Here is a 24,714-nt window from a genome sequence, read left to right on the forward strand (position 1 = left end):
AGACAGACAAATGCAGGGTGGCACTGAAAAGAGATCGCAGTCCAGAGGTCATGCGATAAAACTCATTTTCATAATTGTTATAGCTAATGGGGAGCACGCTGGCAAAGCTGTCATTTAAGATGCCGTGGAATCCAACCGAGCTTGCAAAGCTATATGCCTTTGTCATTGTGGTTTGTCCCTTCCACCCCACCCAAGATCTCTTCGGAGGAAGGCAATCTTGGACGATCGTATAAATGAAACATAGAATTTGTAACGGTAGGCTTGGCCTTTTGTGCAGAATAATTAAAGATGTAACTGTATCGGGACTCTCATGTATAATGCAAGCCCCAAAGGACAGGTTGGATGTTAAAGGAGCATGCGGCGAAGGGCCACATTGAGTGCAAACTTATCGATTACAAGGGGTTGAAAAATACCCACTTTCCTCTTTCACAAAGAGGTATGAACCTTGAAACGGGCATACCACAACCAAGAGGCGTTTATAACTGGCCACGTGGGTACAAAGCAAGCCTATCAGTTTTCCTAATACTGCAGGAGGCATCAGTAGGATACGGATTTTTATAACAAAATAAGTCAGGGTGCTGCTTCTTCTTTGGCGATTCCTCGTAGCCGAGTAAGATTGTCTTCCATGAACACGGTTTTAAGAGTGAGTCCATACGTGACTGTGGGGGCCAATTCTGGATCCACACATCCTTCCACAGTGGGGACATAGTTTCTGGGCAGGAGTTGATCACGGTGAGGGCTTGCCAAGCATGCCTTCCTCTTAGCACGTTTCTCCCTTTTGTCCTCAGTTCAAGCATCTTCAAAGTCCATGACACCTTTGGTAAAGGCTGTTCTCCAGTTGGAGCTCTTGCAGGCAAGTGTTTCCCAGTTGTCGGTGTTTATACTACATTTTTAAAGATTTGACTTGAGAGAGTCTTTAAAACTCTTTTGTTGATCTCCAGCATTACGATGTCCATTTTTAAGTTCAGAATAAAGTAGTTGCATTGGAAGATGATAATCAGGCATCCAAACAACATGACCAGTCCAATGAAGTTGATGTTGAAGAATCATTGCTTCGACACTGGTGATCTTTGCTTCTTCCAGTACCCTGGCATTAGTTTGCCTGTCTTCCCAAGTGATTTGTACAATTTTTTGGAGACACCGTTGATGGAATCTTTTGAGGAGTTGGAAATGGCATTTATAAGTGGTCCACATTTCACAAGCGTACAGTAAGGTTGGTAGTACAATAGATTTGTAAACAAGCATTTTGGTTTCCCTGCTTCACCCCACCCCACAGCTTCCCTTCACGGCATATTCTCTACCCTAAAGTCACTTTTCCCTCAGCTAAGCTCTGATTCCAGGAGTTCCATGCTCAGTGCACAAACAGGAGCAGACAAACCAAAGGGACAGAAAGGATGGAGAATACTCTATGGTTTGTGTGTTCATGATTCTTGGGGTACCGTCTATAAGATTCCAGATAAGTAGGGAATTGTCACATCGGTCCCAAGCTGGAACGAACTTTGCAGGTCATTTAACAGGTCATTTAGTCCAGTGTTGGGTCCCCAGATGTTGTTGGACTACAACTCCCATCATCCCCTGCAGTGGCATAGCAAAGTCAGGTGGTACCTGGTGCGGAAAATTTCTTGTCACCTCCCCACCACATTGAAATTATTAAAAGAAGGAAAAATAAGATACTTACAGTTGCAAGTCTTATTTGCTGGTTTATTTACTCAACATTGTGAGCATAAACGGAAATGTCTTATGAATGATTATTATTTTTTACTTTATTTCGCTATTTTGCAGCCTACTATTGATGTGGACTGTAGGAAGCTGAGGTGCTGTGTGAGTAGAACTGCAAAAAACAAGAGCACCAGTGTGGATATGCCCATAGCTGTCAACGTTTTCCTTTTTTTAAGGGAAATTCCCTGATTCTGAATAGGATTCCTCACGAGAAAAGGGAAAAGTTGACAACTATGGATATGCCCACACTCTTGAAGAGCTTACCTAGAATACAAGAAGAGCCAGTGGCAGAGGAAGAGGGGTGCGGGGGTGCAGTCCACCCCAAGTGTCATTACTGAGGGGGAAACAAAATGACAAAAATATGAGTTGTTAGGTTTTTGTTTTGTTTTTTAAAAAAGGCTCACAAAACTTTTTAGTTCAGTCAACAAATGTAATGAAACGCGGCTGGCACTGGGTGCCACACCACAGGAGCTGGCACTTACCATGGGGCCTGCAGTGTGCCCGAGCCACGTGACTCTCCTGGGGTGACGTGGTGGCTTGGGCGCCTGCAGGCTCCACGCTGCCTGAAACGGCTGCGTGGGACTTGCGTCTGCCCTCCTCCTCTCCCTCAGCAGCCCTACACCTGAGGGGGAGGTGGCGGAGAGGCTCCACGCAGTGCGCCCCGCTCCCATGTGGTGAAGAAATGAAACTATGCTGCCAATTCTCGTAGTAGACCAGTAGAAAGTAAGCAGCACATAAGCGGTACACAAAACGCTACCAAACCATTCTGCGTTCTAAATCTGATATTCATAATCCAAAAATTGAGAGAGATCTTCTGTTTGTGGCTTCTGCAGTAGATCTTGTACATCTTGTATTGCTTCAGGTTATATACGCTTCAGGTTACAGACTCCGCTATCCCAGAAATAGTGCTTCAGGTTAAGAACTTTGCTTCAGGATGAGAACAGAAATTGGGCTCTGGTGGCACGGCAGCAGCAGGAGGCCCCATTAGTTAAAGTGGTGCTTCAGGTTAAGAACAGTTTCAGGTTAAGTACGGACCTCTGGAACAAATTAAGTACTTAACCTGAGGTACCACTGTACATATTTACCCACCAGCAGGCTCTTGCACCTTTGCTAGTTCTATGTACAAACATTTGAAATGCACAATATTATTGCGTCCTGCCCTATCCCCACCCCAGTTGTGTGGCAGCTGAAATGTCTATGGGGGTTTCCAACTGGGGGTGCTTCCTCTCAGCTTCCCCACACGCCACCCGCACACACGCCTGCCCACAACAGGACACCTGGGCTACGCCACCTGGAGCCTCTCGGCGGCCTGGTCTCCTTGCCCCCTGCGTGTCACTGGTACTCTTCTTCTGTTTATTTATTAAATTTATATACCGCCCTATATCTGGGGGTCTCAGGGCAGTTCACAGAATAAAATCAAGATATAAAACCACAAAATTAATTAATAATAATAATAATAATAATAATAATCAACAACCCAATAGCCTCTCCCCCAGCCCAATAGGATTGAAGAGCAAGTTTAATACCAAAGAGCACACATTTAAGCTCCAATAAGGTTTCTGTTTCATACAACTCGGGTTTGTGTGTGTGAGAGAAAATTAAGAGATATACATAGCTGCATGTAAATAGTTATGAGAAACATTCTGTTTTGCAAGTTTTGTCACATAGCTTTAACAGTATAGTAGGTCTTGGAAATACCAAAAGGAGGCTGGTTATTATTTTGCCAGTCATTCGTAAATACAGAGCAGTGGTTTCGGAAAGACCTTTTTCCTCCCTTCCGCCTTCCCTTGATAGTTTAGACATAGCAGCATATTCCACAGTGCAAACTTCTAACCTATTTGAAAATGAAAGAGCTCCCAGCAATGCTTTGACAGGCTCAATGGAGCAACGAAGGCTCCCCCTTCCGCCAAGAAAGGTAAGCTGCCCAGCTTTTACTTTCAGTGCTGTTGGTTATTTTGGACGGGGGGCTGGTGGTTTGCAGGTGTATTCTGCAATGCAGAATCACAGAATTATCCGCAGATGTCCCATACGGGGATTGAACCTGCAACCTTGGCGCTATCAGCTCCACGCTCTAACCAGCTGAGCTGTCAGTGGGACGCAGGTGGCACTGTGGTCTAAACTACTGAGCCTCTTGGGCTTGCTGATCAGAAGGTCGCCAGTTCGAATCCCTGCAACGGAGTGAGCTCCCATTGCTCTGCCCAGCTCCTGCCAACCTAGCAGTTCAAAAGCACACCAGTGCAAGTAGATAAATAGGTAGCGCTGTGGCAGGAAGGTAAATGGTGTTTCCGTATGCTCTGGTTTCCGTCACGGTGTTCGATTGCTCCAGAAGCATGACCTGGAAAGCTGTCTGTGGACAAACACCGGCTCCCTCAGTCTGAAAGTGAGATGAGCACCACAACCCCATAGTTGCCTTTGACTGGACTTAAGTCCCAAACTCATCCTGAAACTATGTTTTCCAAACTTGGGTCTCCTGCTGTTGTTGGACTACAAAGCCCATCGTCTCTAGTTAGCCGGACCAGCAGTCAGGGATGATGGGAATTGTAGTCCAACAGAGTGAGAAGCATTTTCCTAAAGTCTGAGCATTTAAAATCAGAAAGAGAAGTGGAGAAGCTACACACAGTCCATTTTCTTACCCAGACAATGGAGCTTATGCTACAGGGTGGTGGGGATTAAGTATGTTGCAGTAACACATTAGTTCCTTAGTTTAAACTTTTTCACTTTGAAAACTAAACAGGTCCCATCCTTGCCCCTCCGTCAGCTGCATAATGTTGATGAGCAGCCAGAACAATACATGTTCTAAAATGCATTTGGCCACTAGAGGGTGAATGTGCACTATGCTTTCCCTGCGGATAACAATTTTTAAAAAGATGCACTCCTTTGGGATTTAATTTTGGGTACTTGCTGGATGGCGCCATTGAATAGGACAGTTTTGAAGCCTTATCTCAGTTTAGAAAACATGTGGATTCTGTCACTAATTGTCCCTAAGTGTTTTGTTTTGAAATGGGAAGCCGCTGGTAATCTCTGTCTTTCTAAATATACAGATAAATAAGGCAGATGCAGTTATTTATTTATTAGCACTTTATTTGGAATGTAGGATGAGACGAAGCTGTTTTATCTTGTCAGCTGCTTTTTTTGTCCACGTAGCCCAGAAATGTGTGCTCTGGCGGGCAGCATCAACACAGGGTACGAAGCAGAGGCCTTTTGCATCATCTGCTACATGAGCCTTTTAACTGGAAATGAACAGAACTGCACCTTCAAAGCAAGTTCTCTGCCACTGAGCAATGGAATGGTTTAAAAAAAAGAAGAGAAAGAAAATCAGGGAAAAGAGGAAGAGTATGAATCTACCCCAGCCCAGAGAGAGGGTGATCTCTACTGGAGAAGCTTTACTGTGGCATTTGAAATCTTTATCTTCTCCTTTTTTATATATATTTTATTAATTTTCCAATATAAATTTAAAACAAACATTTTCAATATTATCACAGATACATAATTTTGACCTCCTTCAGCTCATCCGCGAATCTTCCGTTTTCTGATCTTTTCCCCTCAATTCTGAATTTAACATTGCCTTTTATTTTAAATAACCTACTCCCTCTGTTCCCTTTTTTACAATGTTTCTAATATTTATTTCTTCACAAAACTTCCTGTAAACCCTCAAAAGTTATTTGTTCTTCACATATGCTTTTCATATAATCTACAAATTTACTCCAGTCCTCAGTAAACTTGCATATAAAAATAATTTATGATCTTTCCTATTTATTTCGTTTCCAACCATTCCTAACAAAAAGGCCTCTGGTTTTTTAACAAATTATATTTCAACATTTTTTAAAATTCATTATATATCAATTCCCAGAAGGCTCTCACCTTTTTGCACTCCCATCACATATGGTAAAATGTTCCCTCTTTTTCTTTACATTTCCAACATTTATTACATACTTTATACATTTTTGCTAATTTCACTGGGGTAATATACCATCTATTTTCAGAAATCTTTATCTTCTCTAACACACACACAAAAATAGGGTGGCTATATTTTAAAAAGTAAAAACCAGGTTAGTTTTTTTTTAAACAAAACACCCAAAAACCTAAGATGCAGAACAAAGCGCTGTCTTTCAGAAATTCCCCCTGGATGTCAATTCTGCCTTTGAAAATCCCGTAATGTCCAGTGATGTATGGCAGCCAAACACAAAAAGGTCCAGAAGTTGTCGTGCCGTACACACAAACCTTTTGAAGCACATTTGAGACACGTTCCTTCCCTCAAAAAATTCTGGGAGCTGTAGTTTCTCAAGAGTTGCTGGGAATTTAGCTCTGTGAGAGGTAAACTGCAGTGTCTACAATTCTTTGAGGTGCTTTGGATGTGCTTTAAAGGGATACTGAGTACACAGCCAGGGTAAGGCTGCAACAATACTATGCACCGTTACTTGGAACAAGGTCCACTGAACTTGGTGGACTGTGCTTCTGAGTAAACATCATTGTTAGGACCAACACAAAGTTCCTAATGGAGCCTAGCCTTCCAATGACCCCATAGGATCCTGTGTTGGATCTGCAAGCCGTTTTAGATGGGAGGTTTTAATTCAAAGTGATTTGGGTCCCATTGACTCTGAACTCAGCTACACAGCTGCAAATAAAACGTTATAAGTCTGCTGTAAAGTGCAATATACAAATGTGACACTAGATGGCGAAAGTGAGCTACGGCAAATTCAATGTATTTTTCAAAACTTTTAAAAAGCATTTTCGCAGCCTTTTTTATGTGTGTAGACCCCAAGTCAATGGGACAAAATTCAATTGACATCCCTATGCTGTGGAATCAAAACCCCAATCTGCTTGACTAGATTAATCCAATAACCCGATTTCTGCTGCTCGGACCTTATAAATGACAGCAGCTGCAAAATGCTTTCCATCACACCTCCCTTCACTTCCTTGGTGGGCCTTATTTTGTATTTTTGTTGTTGTTGTTGTGTCCATCCCGTGTGAGAGGAAAACCCCATCCTGGATCGGAGAGGCAGGACTGTGTTGGCTAAAATCCAACGGCTGCAAATGGTCTATGCTCCCAGTTTGTTTTGCTGCTGCACCGAACAGCTCTAGAGACACGCAAGTTGAATTATGTGTCAGATGAGGAATGAGGGAAAAAGCATGGAGTGATTTCCCTTTTCCCCGCAAGGCTGGTTCCAAGGTGCTGGATAGCTCTTTTCAGCTGATGTGAGCTGATGGGAGGATTTGAGAATCCGCCTTGCCGGCCGCAGGTGAGCAGAAGCCCCTCTTGGGCTTGTCGAGAGGCAGAGCAAGTCATACAGCCGAGCCAGGCAGCCGAGCAACCACGTCAGCAGAAAGGCGAACTTGGTAACAGGTTGATATTGCGGTTGCTAGAATCAAGGCTGCAAAAAGCCTGCCCAGAGCCTGCCCCACACCGGGGAGGCTGCCAAAACAAACAGAGCCTTGTGCAACGTACAACAGAGTGCCCTTGCACTTGATCTCTTTCTTTTGCAGAAATCAGTCTTCCTAGAAACTCCCTCATAGACTAGATCTCCTTCACCCTGGGACACTCTCAAAAAACAAGTTTAGTTGAATGAGGAACTCTGCTTAGGGAATGAAGCATGCTTGTCATTTTATTTGCCCTGCTTTCCTCTGTTAATCTTAAACTGTGTGTGTGTGTGTGTGTGTCTTGGGCTGCATGCACACATTTGCAGTCCATTTCAAGCATACACCCTGCTCCGAATCCTGGGAACTGTAGTTTGCCACACACCAAGCTACAGTTCCCGGCACCCGTAACAAGCTATCGTTCCCACAGTAATTTGGTGGGGGTTGAGTGTGTGTGTGTGACATGCTTTGAAAGTGCTCTAATTCTGTGGTGCGTATGCAGTCTTGTGGTAAAATCAAAAGCTTAAACGAAAGTGAGATGGTTATAATTTCCGAACATGTTCCTGTTTTAATGCAGCAGGGTGGGGGAATCTCAAAATCTGGTTAATAAAGCTATTGTGCAATAAGTAAGCAGAGCGAAGGTACTTTTATGCTCAGATTGGAACAGTAAAAGGGGAAAGGTAAAACAATACATAAGGTGTAACAATACATAACAATTGTTTAGTCGTTTAGTCGTGTCCGACTCTTTGTGACCCATGGACCAGAGCATGCCAGGCACTCCTGTCTTCCACTGCCTCCCGCAGTTTGGTCAAACTCATGCTGGTAGCTTCAAGAACACTGTCCAATCATCTCGTCCTCTGTCGTCCCCTTCTCCTTGTGCCCTCCATCTTTCCCAACATCAGGGTCTTTTCCAGCGAGTCTTCTCTTTTCATGAGGCGGCCAAAGTATTGGAGCCTCAGCTTCACAATCTGTCCTTCCAGTGAGCACTCAGGGCTGATTTCCATAAGAATGGAATACATAACAATACATTGGGTAAAACAATACATAAGATTCCCCCCCCCCCCGAGATTAGTCTGGGGGTTAGTCTGATCGGTTAAAGAGTCTATTTACTACATCAACTACCACATTAATGCAAGGACTCGTGGTGATGTACATAGTTCCCTCTCTTTCATTTTATCTTCACAACATCCCTGTGAGGGAGATTAGGCTGAGAATATCCCAATGAGCTTTGCATCTGGGTGAGAATTTGAAACCTGGACTCTCTGGTCCGAGTCTGACACTCTTAATGGTTAGGGTTGAACCACAAAACTGGTTCTCAAGTTCCCAAATTACTATATTATGTAAAATGCATTTTAAGGGGGAGAACAGGTGAAGACAGCTGCCTAAGAGCCTGTGAGCTGTTGCCAGTCAGAGTAGGCACTACAGTGGTACCTCTGGTTACGACTTAATTCATTCTGGAGGTCTGTTCTTAACCTGAAACTGTTCTTAACCTGAAGCATCACTTTAGCTAATGGGGCCTCCCGCTGCCGCTGTGCCGCCGCCGCCGCACAATTTCTGTTCTCATCCTGAAGCAAAGTTCTTAACCCAAGGTACTATTTCTGGGTTAGCGGAGTCTGTAACCTGAAGCGTATGTAACCTGAAGCGTGTGTAACCCGAGGTACCATTGTACAGAACTAGGTGACCCACTGCCTAGTCTCAGTATAACTTCAGGCAATTTCATATCTTCTTTGGCGATCACTCATAGCGAAGTAAGATTGTCTTCCTTGAACACAGTTTTAACAGTGTGTCTATAAGTGATTGTGGAGGCCAATTCTGGATCCACACATCCTTCCACAGTGGGGACATTGGTTTCTGGGCAGGAGTTGATCACGGTGAGGGTTTGCCAAATGTACCTTCCTCTTAGCACGTTTCTCCCTTTTGTCTTGAGTTTGAGTATCTTCATAGCCCATGACACCTTTGGTAAAGGCTGTTCTCCAATTGGAGTGATCGTAGGCCAGTGTTTCTGAGTTGGCGGTGTTTATACTACATTTTTAAGATTTGCCTTGAGAGAGTCTTTAAAACTCTTTTGTTGACCACCAGCATAACACTGTCCATTTTTAAGTTCAGAATAGAGTAGTTGCTTTGGAAGACGATAATCAGGCATCCGAACAACATGACTAGTCCAACGAAGTGGATGTTGAAGAATCATCGCTTTGACACTGGTGATCTTTGTTTCTTTCAGTACACTGGCATTAGTTGGCCTGTCTTCCCAAGTGATGTGTAAACTTTTTCAGAGACACCGTTGATGGAATAGAATCTCATATCTATTTTTCTTTTTTTCTTTTTTTAAAATATTTTTTATTAAGGATTTTCTTGTTTTACAGAAGTGTAGTGCCTCGTATTTTTTTTTTCTTCTTCTTCTTCCATGTAACGTTTTTACAAATCCGTTTCATTTGCTCAGGCATTAGGGGGAGAAGAAAACAGAAAGAAAAAAGAAAGGGAGGGTGGGGAGGGGGAGGATGGATGGGGGTGGGGTCGGGTGGCGGTGTTTCTATTATGTTTAATGTATGTAGAGTTTGGTGTCAGCGTTGCTTGTGTTGTTCACTTGTGTTCCTTTGGTGGTGAGAGAGGTTGGGGTTGGCTTAGGGTGTGATTGTTTGCTTGTGATTGGCTGTGGTGATCTTTGTTTTCGTGTGTGAGTGAGGTGGGTGGGTGTTTTGGATCAGGTTAGCCATATTGATTTGTATGCTGTTGGTGGATTATTGTCATTGTCCTGTTGGGCTGTGTATGTGATAAAGGGGAGCCATACCGGGGTGAAGGCGTCTTCTTCTGTTTGTCCCCGTGTCAGTTTCAGTTTATTAGTTAATTTTTCTAGTAGGGCTGTTTCCCATACTATTTGGTACCATTGGTCCATGCTTACTCCTGACAGGTCTCTCCAGTGTCTGGTTATGATGTTTCTGGCTGCTGAGAGCAGGTGGGTTATGAGTTCTTTGTGGTGTAAATGGGCATTGTTGTCTTGGAAGATGTTTAGTAGGGCCAATTCTGGGGTGATGTCTATTACTTGCTTAGTTATTTTACATATTTCTTGTATGGCTGTTGTCCAGAATAGTTGAATTTTGGGACACTCCCACCACATGTGGAGGTATGTGCCTGAGGAGGTGCACCCTCTCCAGCATTTTGGTGAGGTTCCTGGGTGTATTAGCGCTAGTTTCCTTGGTGTTAGGTACCACCTGTAGGTGAGTTTCAGTGTGAGTTCTTTTCTTTTTGTTGATATGGATTTAAAGAGGGGTTTAGACCACATTCGGTCCATTGAGTGGGGTTAATCTCATAGCCTATGTCATTCTCCCATTGTTTTTTGATTGTGTCTAGGGGATTTGCGGGATTTTGGAGTAGTATTTTGTATATTGCGGATACCGTCCCTTTACCGTTTCCCTTTGTTGTTAGGAGGAGGTTTTCGAAGGTTGTCAGGGGCCTAGTTGCTGCTGATTTTACTGTTGGGTTGTTTAAGAAGGCATGTAGTTGGTGTTGTGTTAACCAGGTCATTTGGGTGTCTTCTAGTTTGTCTTGTATTTCTTGTGTTGACAAGGGTTTGTTATTTTTATAAAAGTCTATTAGGCGATATAAGCCTTTGGTTCGCCAGATTTTTGTCTGGAGGTTTTGTGCTGCATGGTAGAATAATGGGTGGTATGCCAGGGGGATTAGTGGGGATGGGGTTGGGGATAGTTTGCCTATTTGTGTTTTCCATGCTTTGAGCATGGTCTGTGTGTACCTGTTAAGTGTTGTGGGAATTTTCTTTAGTTTGTTTGGGAGGAGTGGGTATGTTGTGGTGCAGGTGTTTTCAATTGTGTCCCTCTCTAGGTGTACCCATTGTTTTGTCTCATCTTCTAGTATATATGGGATTATATGGCGTATTTGGTTGGCATTGTAATATGCTTCTATGTTGGGGATTCCCCATCCTCCTTCTGAGGTGGGGAGGTGCAGGTATTTGGGGCTTATTCTTGGTTTTTTATGTGAGAAGATGAAAGAGTGTAGTTTTCTCTGCCAACTGTGAAGTTGGGTTGAGGGGATCCAGATTGGGAGGGTTTGGAATAGGTAGGTTAGTTTTGGGAGTGTGATCATTTTGATCATGGCTATTTTGTCTGAGAGAGTGAAATTCGTGTTATTCCATCTCTTTAGGTCTTTGTTAATTTGTCGCCACAGGGGCTTGTAGTTGTGGAGGTACAGTTTATTGAGGTTTCTGGTTATTTGTACCCCTAGGTATCTGAACTTGGTGTGGCAAAGTTTTATTTTGGTGACCTTCGTGAGTTCTTTTTGGGTGTGAGGAGGGGTGTTGAAGCACATAGCTTCTGATTTTGTAAAATTTACCTGTAGGCCCGACACCATTGCAAATGTGTTGAGTTCTCTGATTAGGGAGGTTGCTGTGCTTATGGGGTCTGGTGTTGTGACCATTAGGTCATCTGCAAAGAGCCCTAATTTATAGGTTCTGCCTTTTATTTCCACTCCCTTGATGTCTGTGGCTGCTCGGATGCGGATTGCTAAGGGTTCCAGAGCCAGGATAAATAAGAAGGGAGACAGTGGGCATCCTTGTTTCGTGCCTCTTTGGATAGCTATAGTATTAGAATCCATATTGTTAGTCCTGCATTTTGCTGAGGCTTGGGAGTATATTTGTTTGAGGATTTGTAGGAAGTTGGGGCCAAATTTCATGTTAGTTAGTACTGCTAATATATATTTCCACTCCAAGCAATCAAAGGCTTTGAGGATGTCTAGGGACATAATTGTCAATGGGAGTTTGGTTGCCTTGCTGTGTTCGATCAGGTTCAGTAGTTTCCTGATGGGGTCTGTTATATTGCGGCCAGGGACAAAACCAGTCTGGTCTGGGGCTATTAATTTGTGTAGGAAGATTTTTAGGCGGTTGGCCAAGATTGATGTGAATATCTTGTAGTCTTGGTTTATTAATGAGATTGGGCGGTATGATTCTACTTTGAGGCTGTCTTTTAGTGGTTTTGGGATGGAGACTATTTTGGAGTGGGTCCAGGTTTTGGGGATGGGGGCCCCTTTTATGATGTCGTTGAATAGGCGGGTCATGTAGGGCATCAAGGGTTCTTTGAATTTCCTATAGAATTCTGCTGTGAAGCCATCTGGGGCTTTGTGTGGTTTCAGGTTTTTGAGGACCGCATCTATTTCCTCTGGGGTGATAGGGCTGTCCATGAATTCCTGTTCCTCATCAGTTAGGGTAGGCATGGTCAGTCCTGCTAGAAATGTTCTGATTTCCTTCTCTGGTGGGTTATGGGAGGTGTATAGGTATCTATTTTTCTATCTATCCATCTATCTATCTATCTATCTATCATCTATCTATCTATCTATCTATCATCTATCTATCATCTATCATCTAAAATGAATGCTAATCCATTGTGAGATTTAGAAACTAGAAATCTTTCTCACATACAAAAGCCACAGTCCATCACACGGTTAAGCACAAGCACAAGCCAGCCCATTAAGTTTGATGGGTTTAAGTGCTGGGTCGTGGCCATGAGAGATTAACAAAAACAGCCTTGTCAGACTTTTATCACCAGCTTGCTCTGGGAGCGTTTCCAGCTTTTCATACGTCAACTTTTTCTCCCGAAGCTACATCTCCTTAAGAGCAATTTTATCTATAGTGTGCAAATTACTTAATTGCATGCTATTAAAATAAGAGATTCCAGTTCGAGTACAAAGCTCCAAGGTTCAAAGTTGTAGGTGGTTGGTTTTTGTGTGTGTGTGTGTGAAAGAAATTACCGTAGGTGAAAATCTTATCGGCGATCTGTAGGACAGTTTGAAGTTTCGTTTCACTCTGCCTCATGAAAGCTCAACAGATTCTGTGTTGTGCAACAAAGAATCTAGGTTTCATATTTTCAGAACTACAAGCAAGATTCGTTCTCTTAATACTGGCTGGGATCCAGCATTCCCCCCCTTGGATCCCCACAATGCTATATCAAAAGCTGCTTTTAAAGTTTCCTCACCCAGATCATAGACTTTGGGAAGGCAACACAAGGGCTATGGGGTGTGTGCAGTGTTGTGAAGGGCTGCCCAAAAAAGGCCTCGAGGGCCGCATGTGGCCCTTGGGCCACGCATTAAACAACCCTGCTTTATAGCATGAAGCCATCCCTGAAATTTTGATTGCAGAAATCCTGCTCAAATGTGCGTGTTTCCCCAAATAGAATTAACAAGGGTTCCTTAGTGCCAGGAGAGTCTGATCTCTGAAAGTTTTGGGAAGGGGCTGTTACTGATCTTACTGGGTCCCACCAGGAAGTTTGGCTGGCAGGAAGCTGTGCCACTCTGTGTGGGCACATTGCTTTGAATGTCTTGAGAGCGACTCAGTGCCACGTGAGATGATGGCGTTGCTCCCAAAACGTTCCAGGAAGTGCAACTGAGAGGCCTGTGAGCAGCACAGCATTTTTGTTAAGTTAGAAAAGCAGGGAAGAAATGAGAAACCTTTGTCTACCTTGGAAGATTCATAAAAATAAATCAGCAGCTGCCTCCTTAAGATTTCAGAAAGAAATTGCTCCTCACGCCCTCCTGTGGTCTTTTAGGAGAGTTTTGTTTTGTAGGGGTGCCAGGTAAAAACCAGGGCACCCCAGAAGTTGTTGAGCAAAAGCTACAAGAATTTTTAATTCTGGAGCTGTTTTAGGCATTTTCAGCACGATTTAACCCCCGTTGCCAGTTTTCCGGGACATTTGCCTGATTTCCGAGAAATACAGTGGTACCTCAGGTTAAGTACTTAATTCATTCCGGAGGTCCGAACTTAACCTGAAACTGTTCTTAACCTGAAGCACCACTTTAGCTAATGGGGCCTCCCACTGCTGCCGCCGCGCCGCCGGAGCCCGATTTCTGTTCTCATCCTGAAGCAAAGTTCTTAACCTGAACCACTATTTCTGGGTTAGCGGAGTCTGTAACCTGAAGTGTATGTAATCCGAGGTACCACTGTAATCCAGGACGCTATTTTGGGGGGAGAATTCCAGGTCATGTCCTGGACAATCAGGACATATGACAGCCCGAGTCTGTAGCAGTTGGAAGGAATGGAATTAGGATTTTGATTTGCTGCTTGGACAACCACTTTGCTACATCCATTGCTCAATCCAGGTTGGAATAAAAAGCGTTTGGACCACATGTTAATTACCCACAAAACTGTCCAGATATCCAAATTATCATGCAATCGTGATGATTTGTGCTCATGATGCTATCAGGGTGGTTATACACAATCCCACTTTCCTGACTGTTTCCGCTCTCAAAAGTTTTGTGCCAGAGGTATCGTTGCCCATTCGTCCAGACCTTTTGCTTCTCCAGCTGATCATGAGAACTCTAAACCGGGGAAGACGAATGAATGAATGAAAGGAAAGCAAGAGTGATGGAGAGCTGGACTTTCTAGATTTCCCTTAAATCCAAGCTCAGCCATGAAGCTTATTGTATGGCTGTGGGTGGGTCAGCATCTCTTTTGGACCCAGAGGTTCTTGCGAAGTTAATCCAGTATCACCCTAAGTTTGGAGGATGGAACGGATGCAAATGTGATAAATAAGATCGCTCCCTTCGGTTAGCAGTTCTGGGGCTCGCTTTTCATCTGACCTGGGACAATACTGTAGGGGCACAGAATCTACTGTAGACTGGATGAAATAATGTACCGTAATCATTTAATAACCCTTTTCCAGCCATGACCTTTGCTCAGTGAGGCAGTAAACACTGAAACAAGAAACACACTACCTATCTAACCAAATGTTTTAACCAGATATGTTAATGCATTGCCCTAAGTATGTAGGACATACTTTTAGGTGATCAATGGGACGAAGGTGGCACTGTGGTCTAAACCACTGAGCCCCTTGGGCTTGCCAATCGGAAGGTCAGCGGTTCGAATCCCCATGACGGGGTGAGCTCCTATTGCTCTGCCCCAGCTCCTGCCAATCTAGCAGTTCGAAAGCCCGCCAGTGCAAGTAGATAAATAGCTACCACTGCAGCAGGAAGGTAAATGGTGTTTCCGTGTGCTCTGTCTTCCCTTACGGCGTTCTGTTGTGCCAGAAGTGGTTTAGTCATGCTGACCACATGACCCGGAAAGTTATCTGTCGACAAACGCCGGCTCCCTTGGCCTGAAAGCGAGATGAGCGCCGCAACACCATAGTCGCCTTTGACCGGACTTAACCATCCAGGGGTCCTTTACCTTTACCTTTTTACCTTTAACCAGATATGTTAATAAATTGCCCAAATGCACTGCCCTAAGTCTGTGTAGGGCATACTTATAGGTGATCAGTGGGGCTTACCTTTAGAAAAGTGTGTATTACAGTGTGCCCATTGATTCTGCAATTGATTGTAGTATATGAATTGGCCTTAAACCTTCCGTCTCATTCTTACAGAAAGGGAAGCTGTTTCTCATTCCTTTTACACCAAGTTGCACCCAGAGATTTGTGGTCTCGCATGCAGTCAAGCCGTGGAATCTTTAGACTCTGGACTCTTTGGGCAATTTATCTGTGTTTCCTCTATTAAGGTTGTACTTTGTAATCAGTCTTAGGTCTCTGATGCCTCGCATCTGGGAAGGTAGCCTGGTGCCCCGGGGTGGCTGAACTAGATGTTCCTTTCAAAAAGCAAATTCAGGGACACATTGACAAACTGGCCTGAGCCCCACCCAGACCTCTTCCAGAGTCTTAGACGGTGGCACAAGGAAGCAATGAGCTACTAAATCCTTACCAATATAGGTAAATATGAGCAGTCTGAATTGTACCAGTGTGGTAAAAGGACTAGCTCTCCAAACATTTGGTTGATAATCAACACTTTTAGAAAAGGAGGAATGCAGCAGTCTGCCTGCTGCTGATGTCGAGCCCCAATGTGTCGATTGGAAAGTGGCAGGACTGGGAATCTGGTGGAGCCAAGATGTTAAATACAGTCAGACCTTGGTTGTTGAATGCCTTGGCTCTCAGACATTTTGGCTCCCAAATGCCACAAACCCGGAAGTGAGTGTTCCGGTTTGCGAACGTTTTTTGGAAGCCAAATGTCTGATGCGGCTTCCATGGCTTCTAATTGGCTGCAGGAAGCTCCTGCAGCCAATCGGAAGCTGCGACTTGGTTTTCGAACCGTTCCAGAAGTTGAACGGACTCCCGGAACGGATTAAGTTTGACAACCAAGGTACCACTGTACTAGAGTTTCTGAATCCAGATAGGTTTTTCAGTCTGCCATAGTCACCCCATTTACCTGAAAGTGAGCAGCATCAATTCAATAGAATTGACTTCTCAGTAGTCAGGGTTAGGATTACCCTCAGCAGGTTAATTTGTGGTAATCTATCCAATTCCTGGGGTAGCCAATCCTGACTTCAGTGGATTTGTGTCTGTCTGAATGAAGGGATATCTATTCTACAAATCTGTACCTGTCTTGTATCACTTTAGCGATATCAATCCCCCCCCGCAAAAAAAAATTTCCTGGTGTTCTCCCTTAGCTTTGTTTAGATTTGGCCTTTGTATATTTGGATAGTCCTACCTGGAAAATGGGCTTGGCGAGGTGGGAAATTTCATAGAATCATAGCGTTGGAAGGGACCCTGAGGATCATCAAGTCCACCCCCCTGCAATGCAGGGATATGTAGCAGTGTAGGGATATGCAACTGTCCCATATGGGGCTAAAACTTGCAACCTTGGTGCTATCAGCACCACGCTCTAAACAACGGAGCTACACTGGAAGTTGTCATTTGGTGAGATTGCTGAAAATGTCTGTTGGAGGTCCCCAGTCTCCCTCTCTGAACTACAATTCCCAGAGGTCTGATTGCTACGTCAGTCTGTATGTGGCACGACCTTTGCTAGGGACGTGGGTGGCGCTGTGGTCTAAACCAGTATTTCCCAACCTTGGGCCTCCAGCTGTTTTTGAACTACAATTCCCATCATCCCTGAGCACTGGTCTTGCTAGCTAGGGATGATGGGAGTTGTAGTCCAAAAACAGCTGGAGGCCCAAGGTTGGGAAACACTGGTCTAAACCACTGAGCGTCTTGGGCTTGCCGATCAGAAGGTCAGCGGTTCAAATCCCCACGAAGCAGTGGGCTCCCATTGCTCTGTCCCAGTTCCTGCAAACCTAGCAGTTCGAAATCACGCCAGTGCAAGTAGATAAATAGGTACCGCTGTGGCGGGAAGGTTAACAGCATTTTTGCGTGCTCTGGTTTCCATCACAGTGTCCCGTTGCGCCAGAAGTGGTTTATTCATGTTGGCCACATGACCTGGAAAGCTTTCTGCGGACAAACGCCGGCTCCCTTGGCCTGAAAGCGAGATGAGCGCCGCAACCCAGAGTCGCCTTTGACTGGGCTTAACCATCCAGGGGTCCTTTACCTTTAATCACGACCTTTGATGTGATTAAACTGCTCCCTGGTTTTCTGTTAAGCTGACTTGGCTTCCATGCTAGTTGCGTGTTACGCTCCTTGGGTATCGAGAATGAAATTACTGGCTCTACAAAGCTGCCCTTTGTTACTTTTATTTACTAAATCGTCCCCTTGTGGGTTTTTCCAGTTTCCTCCACACCATATTATTTCTTTCTGGTTTCATTAATACAAACACCTTTTAATGTGCTTTTAATTTCATTCATTCACTCTGTGTCTCTTGCATTCCTCTGCCTTGACTGTCGGTGACTTGTGTATGAAGAAGAGACTTGTTTTTCTGGGCACAAGAATAACTGAGGCTGACATTAGTGAGCATCAGGAATCAATTTGGGAACACTTGATCAAATATTGAGGAACAGGCCTGTGGAATTATAAGTCTATTTGGGAGGGACGTGTTAGGGCATTCTACAGTTTTTCCCACAAAGTATCTCAACCCTTTGAACCATTTCATCCATTGTAGAGAAAAATATTAAATCCTGGTTCTAGGGGCATTTAAGACCTCAGGCTGGGCTCTCTCTCTCTTTCTGCCCCAGTTACAGATAGGTAGCCGTGTTGGTCTGCCATAGTCAAAACAAAATAAAAAAATTCCTTCCAGTAGCACCTTAAAGACCAACTAAGTTAGTTCTTGGTATGAGCTTTCGTGTGCATGCACACTTCTTCAGAATATGTATCTTTAAGGTGCTACTGGAAGGAATTTTTTTATTTTGTTCTTTCTGCCCCAGTTATTCACACCTAGATACTATCTTAGACATTACACTCAGGGCACATCAGGATGACCTCCTTTTTGAACATTCATCCTCCTGATTTGCTTGCAGGAAGATTAAACGACATTTGCTGTTTAATTGGCATTCATTCTGATTTGTTTGTGGGGAGGTTCGATGGGTTTAAATCTTAACACTTTTATTCTTTCTCTTCTGTAAAGCGGATGACAATGACAATTCCACCTCGTGTGAAAAGTGCTATATAAATGAAGTGATGGGTTATCCTGTACCTTGCCACCCCCACCTTTCAGTAACTTTGATACCACCCTTGCTTGACATTCTTTGGCGCAAAAAAAAAAGGAGAGAAAAAGTTGTTAGTTTATTTAGAATTTTCCCTCCCAAGATTAGTTGGAAATTCAGGAGATAATGTAGCTGAGATGGAATTTTTAATTTCTGCTGAATAATAATGCAGCAAAAAGCACACCCTGGAACAAAGTTGCCATAAGAATGACACACTCAGAGGAAGGGGATTTCCTAGCTTTTTCCTTCATTCCATCAAGTTTAAAGTGAGATTGCCCTGTAATGTAGGATAGGCTGAAAGACACTGTTTCACCAAAGATCACCCAGTGAGCTTTATGAAATCCTAGTAAGCAATAGCAATATCCCCCCTCCCACCCACCCCAAACCCCTTTCAGAGAAACGTTAAGACATCGAGCTTTATTTATACCTCGCCCATCTGGCTGGGCTTCACCAGCCACTCTGGGCGGCTTCCAAAAAAACATTAAAATACTGTAATGCATCAAACATTAAAAGCTTCCCTTTATTAACTATGAACCCCAAAATTTGGGATCACTTCCAAACCGGTGCTAAAGTTTTGTACTTGTTTTGTGCTGTGAACCCTGAATCTTGTACCTTCCCCGAACCTGAGTAATTGACACATCAAACCAGGATGAGATTCTTAGGTGTCAACTACAAACCCCAGTTTGATAAATCAATTGCTCAGTTTTGAGGGGCAGCACTACAAAATGTGGAGTTTGTGCTACAAATCAATACAAAATGAGCACAAAACTTTGGCACCAGTTTGGAGGGGAATCTCAAATTTCAGAGTTTACAGACCCTCCAATTGTCCCTATTTTCCAGGGACATCCCGAAATTAGAGAAGCCATTCCAGTTTCTGATTTGATGCTGGAATGTCCCACTTTTCCTTAGGATGTCTCTCTTGTCATTGGAGAAATTTTGGAGGGTATAGAGTTATCCGACCCCCAAGCTGTCTGAAGGCAATCCTGTATAGGGAAGGGTGTTTTTTTTTAATGTTCAATGTTTTTCTGTGTTTTTATATATCTTGGAAGCTGCCCAGAGTGGCTGGGGCAACCCAATAAGATGTGTGGGGTATAAATAGTAAAATTATCATTATGGAATGGGACGTCCCTATCTTCATCTGAAAAATGTTGGAGGGTATGAGTTCATGGTTAATAAAGCTGACAGACCAGGGTTCAAATACCTGCCAAGCTCATTGGGATTTAAATCCTGATCTCTGAAAGTTTTGGGAGGGGACTGTTACTGATCTTACTGGGTCCCACCAGGAAGTTTGGCTGGCAGGAAGCTGTGCCACTCTGTGTGGGCACATTGCTTTGAATGTCTGGAGAGCGACTCAGTGCCATGTGAGATGATGGTGTTGCTCCCAAAACGTTCCAGGAAGTGCAACTGAGAGGCCTGTGAGCAGCACAGCATTTTTGTTAAGTTAGATAAGCAGAGAAGAAATGGGAAACCTTTGTCTACCTTGGAAGATTCATAAAGGTAAATCGGCAGCTGCCTCCTTAAGATTTCAGAAAGAAATTGCTCCCCAACCCCTCCTGTGGTCTTTCAGGAGAGTTTTGTTTTGTAGGGGTGCCATATTTCAAAAAGTAAAAACCAGGACACCCCAAAGGTTGTTGAGTTTTTTAAAGACAAACCTCAAAGTTGTTGAGCTTTCTTCCGAAAATTTTTGAGTTTTGTAGCTGTTATAGGCATTTTCGGCAAGATTTAACCCCCATGGCCGGTTTTCCAGGACATTTGTCTGATGTTCAAAAAATAATCCAGGATGTCATTTTGGGGGGAGAATTCCAGGACATGTCATGGACAATCAGGATGTATGGCAGCCTGAATCTATAGCAGTGGGAAGGAATGGAATTAGGATTTCTGATCTGCTGCTTGGACAACCAATTTGCTACATGCATCACTCAATCCAGGTTGGAATTAAAAGTGTTTGGACTACACGTTAATTAACCACAAAACTGTCCAGATACCCTTGTTATTGTGCATTCATAATGATTTGTGCTCATGATGGTATTAAGACTCCCAAATAGTTGAGTTTTGTTTTATAACAAAAACGCCAAAAAAACCACAATTTTTCAATAGACTTACCAAAGATCCAGGACAACATGCCACATTCCACCTTTGAAATCCCGGTGACACCCGGGAAATTCTGGCCTTATGTTTTGTGTCCCACCCATCAAATGAATGGCCAAAACATACCGTTTCAGAGCAATCTCTGTCCAAAGCTCTACCATGCCTGGGCCCAGCCCTGGACCAAACGTAAAGCAAACAACAGGTTATCGTGACAAACAGGGCGGCTTTGATTAGCTGTCACACAGCCTTTTTAACAACACCCTGTAAAGCAAAGGGATTGGGGAAGGGGGTGGGGGGGTAGGGCAAGCGCTCCAGCAAGACAAAAGGTAGCTGGATTCCGGTAATTTGGTGTCTGTGCTTTACCAAAAAAACAAAACACTGCGGTGGTATTTGCTAAGCTTTGCAATTCCAGAGAATTGGGCAATTATGCAACTCCCAAGGAGGAAATGAATCCAGGGTAACTAAGCCTCGGAGGAGACATGTGAGACTCTGACTCCACAAGCAAGTCTTCTTTTTCACCATGCACCATTATAATGGAAGAAAGGCTGGATACGCAAGAGTGGATAGATAAATAACCATGATTTATGTCTTTATAATTACCCAGAGGCGTACGTCCCCCTTCCTCCCGCTTTTGTACTCTCGGTTATCTTCCTTCTCTCCAAAATAAGGTGTGATAACTGCTGGTGTAACCCACAGTTCACTCCAGTAACCCACAGTAAGCCACAGTACACACCACGCCTTTCAAGAATGTGGCTTTCCCCCCAAAGAATCATGGGAACGGAACTCTAAGGATGCTGGGAATTCTAGCTCTGTGAGGTGTGAACTACAGTTCCCAGGACTCTTTAGGGAGGGAAAGCCTCGTGCTTGAAAGGTATGGTGCGGACACTGGTGGAATCTACACACATATTAAAAAACACTTCAAAAATACTTTTTTTAAAAAAAAGTTTTGAAAAATGCATGGAATTTTGCATAGCTCACCAGTGCCATCTAGTGTCACACCTGTATATTGCACTTTACAATGCATTTAAGACATTTTATTTGCAGCTGTGTAGATGAGCCCACTGCCCCATCTCCAGCGTTGAAATAAGATCCAACTCTTGATCCGGTCAGCCTACAGAAGGAGGGTGGGCACCAACTTTTGCCTCAGGCAGCAAAATATAGTGAGTGGGTGAATTATGCTGGATTGGCCTTCACCTTTCCTGAGATTCAGGGATGGGGAGAGGGCAGAGGAAGGAGAAAGCCAGCCCTGCATATTCCTTCCTCTCTGCCACCATTGCATGCACAAACATGGAGCCGCACACACTATCCATGTATTCCTGCCCTAAAGACATAGAATCATAGAATTGTCTAGTAAGAAGGGGCCACAAGAGCCATCTAGTTCAACCCCCTGTAATGCAAGAATCTCTTGCCCGATGTGGGATTCAAACCCACAACCCTCAGATTAAGAGTCTCCTGCTTTACCAACTGAGCCGTCTCAGCTGATTTATAGAGATCAGGGGTGTTGTCATATGTGGTCCATGCATGTAATGGCTCCATTCCATCTACAGAAAACTGCCCATGACACATCAACCTGGAAAAAACAAATAACTTGGTATGTATCAAAAAAGGAATTTTGCCTCAGAGGCAGGGCTAGAAAATTAAATGTGGAATTTAAAATAATTGGTTCCCACTAAGCAGGTTTAAAAAACAAAACAAAACCCAAAATGATCTTAAACTTCTTTGTTTGGGATCAAACCACCAAATGCGTAGTAGTTTAAAAGCCACATATATGGTTGTTGTTTTTCTAAACACACCTTCCTTTGTGGGAAAAAGTGATTATAAGTCTCAGTTTCTTTCCCCACAGACCACATGATCCGAGCTACTTGCGAAATGTTGGAAAACGAGTTTGAGATGGACTAAGTGCCAACTACCGACTGTTTCCTCCTTCTCCTCTGTGTACTAGCTACAAGGACAAAACAGCGTAACAAGGAAGTTTGTGTTCCTTGGGAGGTGGATTTGACCGAAAGGAGAGAGAGTTAAAAGCAGCGTCTCCTGTTAAATAAAATCCTCTTTAGAAAACCTCCCGTTCCTTTTGCAAATCCCAACCACAAAGGCAATGGCATTGAGCACAAAAAAAGGATCCTCAGAGATGTAAACAGAGAAGCTGGGTCGAGAGCACGTTGGGTTAAAACTCCCACCAATCTTTTCAAAATAAATTAACTGTTCAGTGTGGCTTAGATGCTGGTCATTGATTTTCCCACATTCGTGTGTAATCCTTTTAACCGATGCTCCCACCAGTCCTAGCCAGCATGCCCAATGGCAAAGTAGGATGGGATTTGGAGTCCGATGACAGCTGAGAACACCATGTTGGATGTTGCAAATGTATAGACCAGGTTCCTTGCGTCCCATCAGAATCTCCTCTGTCCCCTGTGCCAGAGGACAAGGAGGGACTTAAAGTAACAGGAGCTGCGGGAGTTGCAGCACAGTAGTTTCTGGTGGCTTATGGGGCCTTGTGTTGGACAAGGGGGTTCAAGTGAGCCGAAAGGGGCATGGTCATGCTGTTGTGCCAGCGAGTCCGGGTCTTTGCACAAGTCTGAAGAGGTAGACACCTAACTAGCTTCTTAGCAAGAGTAAAAAGGTAAAAGTAAAGGACCCCTAGATGGTTGAGTCCAGTCAAATTTAACTATACAGTTGTGGTGCTCATCTTGCTTTCAGGCCAAGGGAGCTGGCATTTGTCCACAGACAGCCTTCTGGTTCATGTGGCCAGCATGACTAAACCGCTTATTGTGCAACGGGACACTGTAACGGAAACCAGAGCACACAGAAATGCCGTTTACCTTCCCGCCGCAGCGGTACCTATTTATCTACTTGCACTGGTGTGCTTTCGAACTGTTAGTTCGGCAGGAGCTGGGACAGAGCAATGGGAGCTCACTCCGTTGCGGGGATTCAAACCGCCGACCTTCTGATCGGCAAGCCCAAGAGGCTCAGTGGTTTAGACCACAGCGCCGAAAGTAGCACCTCTGGAGCTGATGCAATTGAGTGTTTTTCCAATAAAGAACTAGATATCCTCATTGGGGCTGGGTGTGCTTGGGTCCTGGGGAAAAGCATCACACAACTATCAGTAATAAAGTGGAATAATGGGTGGATGGTCCAATATGGCACACACACACTCTATCAATATCACCAGCCAGCCTATAATACCACGTGACAGGGAAACTTGGCTTGGCCTTCTGGAGCGAGTGGAGGAAGCAGGCATCTGTTTTTACATGCCTCAAAACAGTGTCTATTCCTGGCCTCATCTGAAAACAGCAGTGCCGTTAAGCAGTTTTAGACTCTGAGTTCCCTGCCCTCTTTGGGTGGTAATGTGTAGGCCTTCACTGACTTGAAAATGTGAGAAGGAGACCGCTCTGCAATTGGAGGACCTCCTGACCAGTGGTGTAGCTTAGGGGCGTGTGACCCTGGGCACACAATCTGGGTGTGAACCAGGCACGCACACCCTGAGATCCCCCTCATGCCCTGCCGGCAGCGGGGGCTGGAGAGCACGGAGGGTGAAGATCGCTCTCTGCATGTCCCATCTGATGCACCCAGTTGTGGCTCCCCCTTCGCAGGGTCAAGGTTGACCCACGAGTCGGAGAACGGCTGTGGCGCTAGAGAAAGCTCCCGCTATCTTGCAGGTGGTTCGGCAGCTCTGGCAGCGAGAGAAGAGTGTGTGGCAATGTTGGACTTGGGCATGCAAGTGTGCCCCTGTGCTGCTGCCACGGTGGGCTCCCTCTGTACCCCACCTCTTTAGGTGATATTTACCTAAGCTCTGCCACCGCTTCCGATCATTCTTCTGAGAAGAGTCCCACCCTTATGGTTCCACTGTCTGAAACGCCGAGGAAACAGCCGGAGAGACCCCGTTGTTAAAAGACAATTCTCATATGGATAACCATCTGTTTTTAAGGAATGTTTTATTTACTACCTCCTAGGAAAGTACTTTTCATGGAACAGCAGCAACACCGACATTCACAAAAGGACAGGAAATACAGCAAAAAACAACAACGCCTAAAGTAAATAGCACATTTGAAAACAAGGCAAACATACATAATAATATCTTTTTCTATAGTTTGTTCTTAACCTAAGAAAAGTTCACATTTCAAGTCATAAACTTGCCTCAGTAGTGTATAAATGAAATGGTTTGTGAAGTCAGACCACTGAGTGGTGGTTCATTGACGCTTAAA

At 44.2% G+C, this 24,714-nt stretch overlaps 1 long non-coding RNA gene across 1 annotated transcript; it reads left to right on the plus strand.

Moving 5' to 3' along the window:
• Positions 1–8,536: 8,536 nt before the first annotated feature.
• LOC309349716 lies at positions 8,537–22,726 on the plus strand. The gene is made up of 2 exons (XR_014160127.1): positions 8,537–8,731; positions 20,461–22,726. It is a non-coding gene; the product is annotated as an uncharacterized lncRNA (long non-coding RNA).
• Positions 22,727–24,714: the final 1,988 nt, after the last annotated feature.

The sequence above is a fragment of the Podarcis erhardii genome (assembly GCF_964252035.2).
Source record: "Podarcis erhardii genome assembly, chromosome: 9".
Taxonomy (NCBI): domain Eukaryota; kingdom Metazoa; phylum Chordata; class Lepidosauria; order Squamata; family Lacertidae; genus Podarcis; species Podarcis erhardii.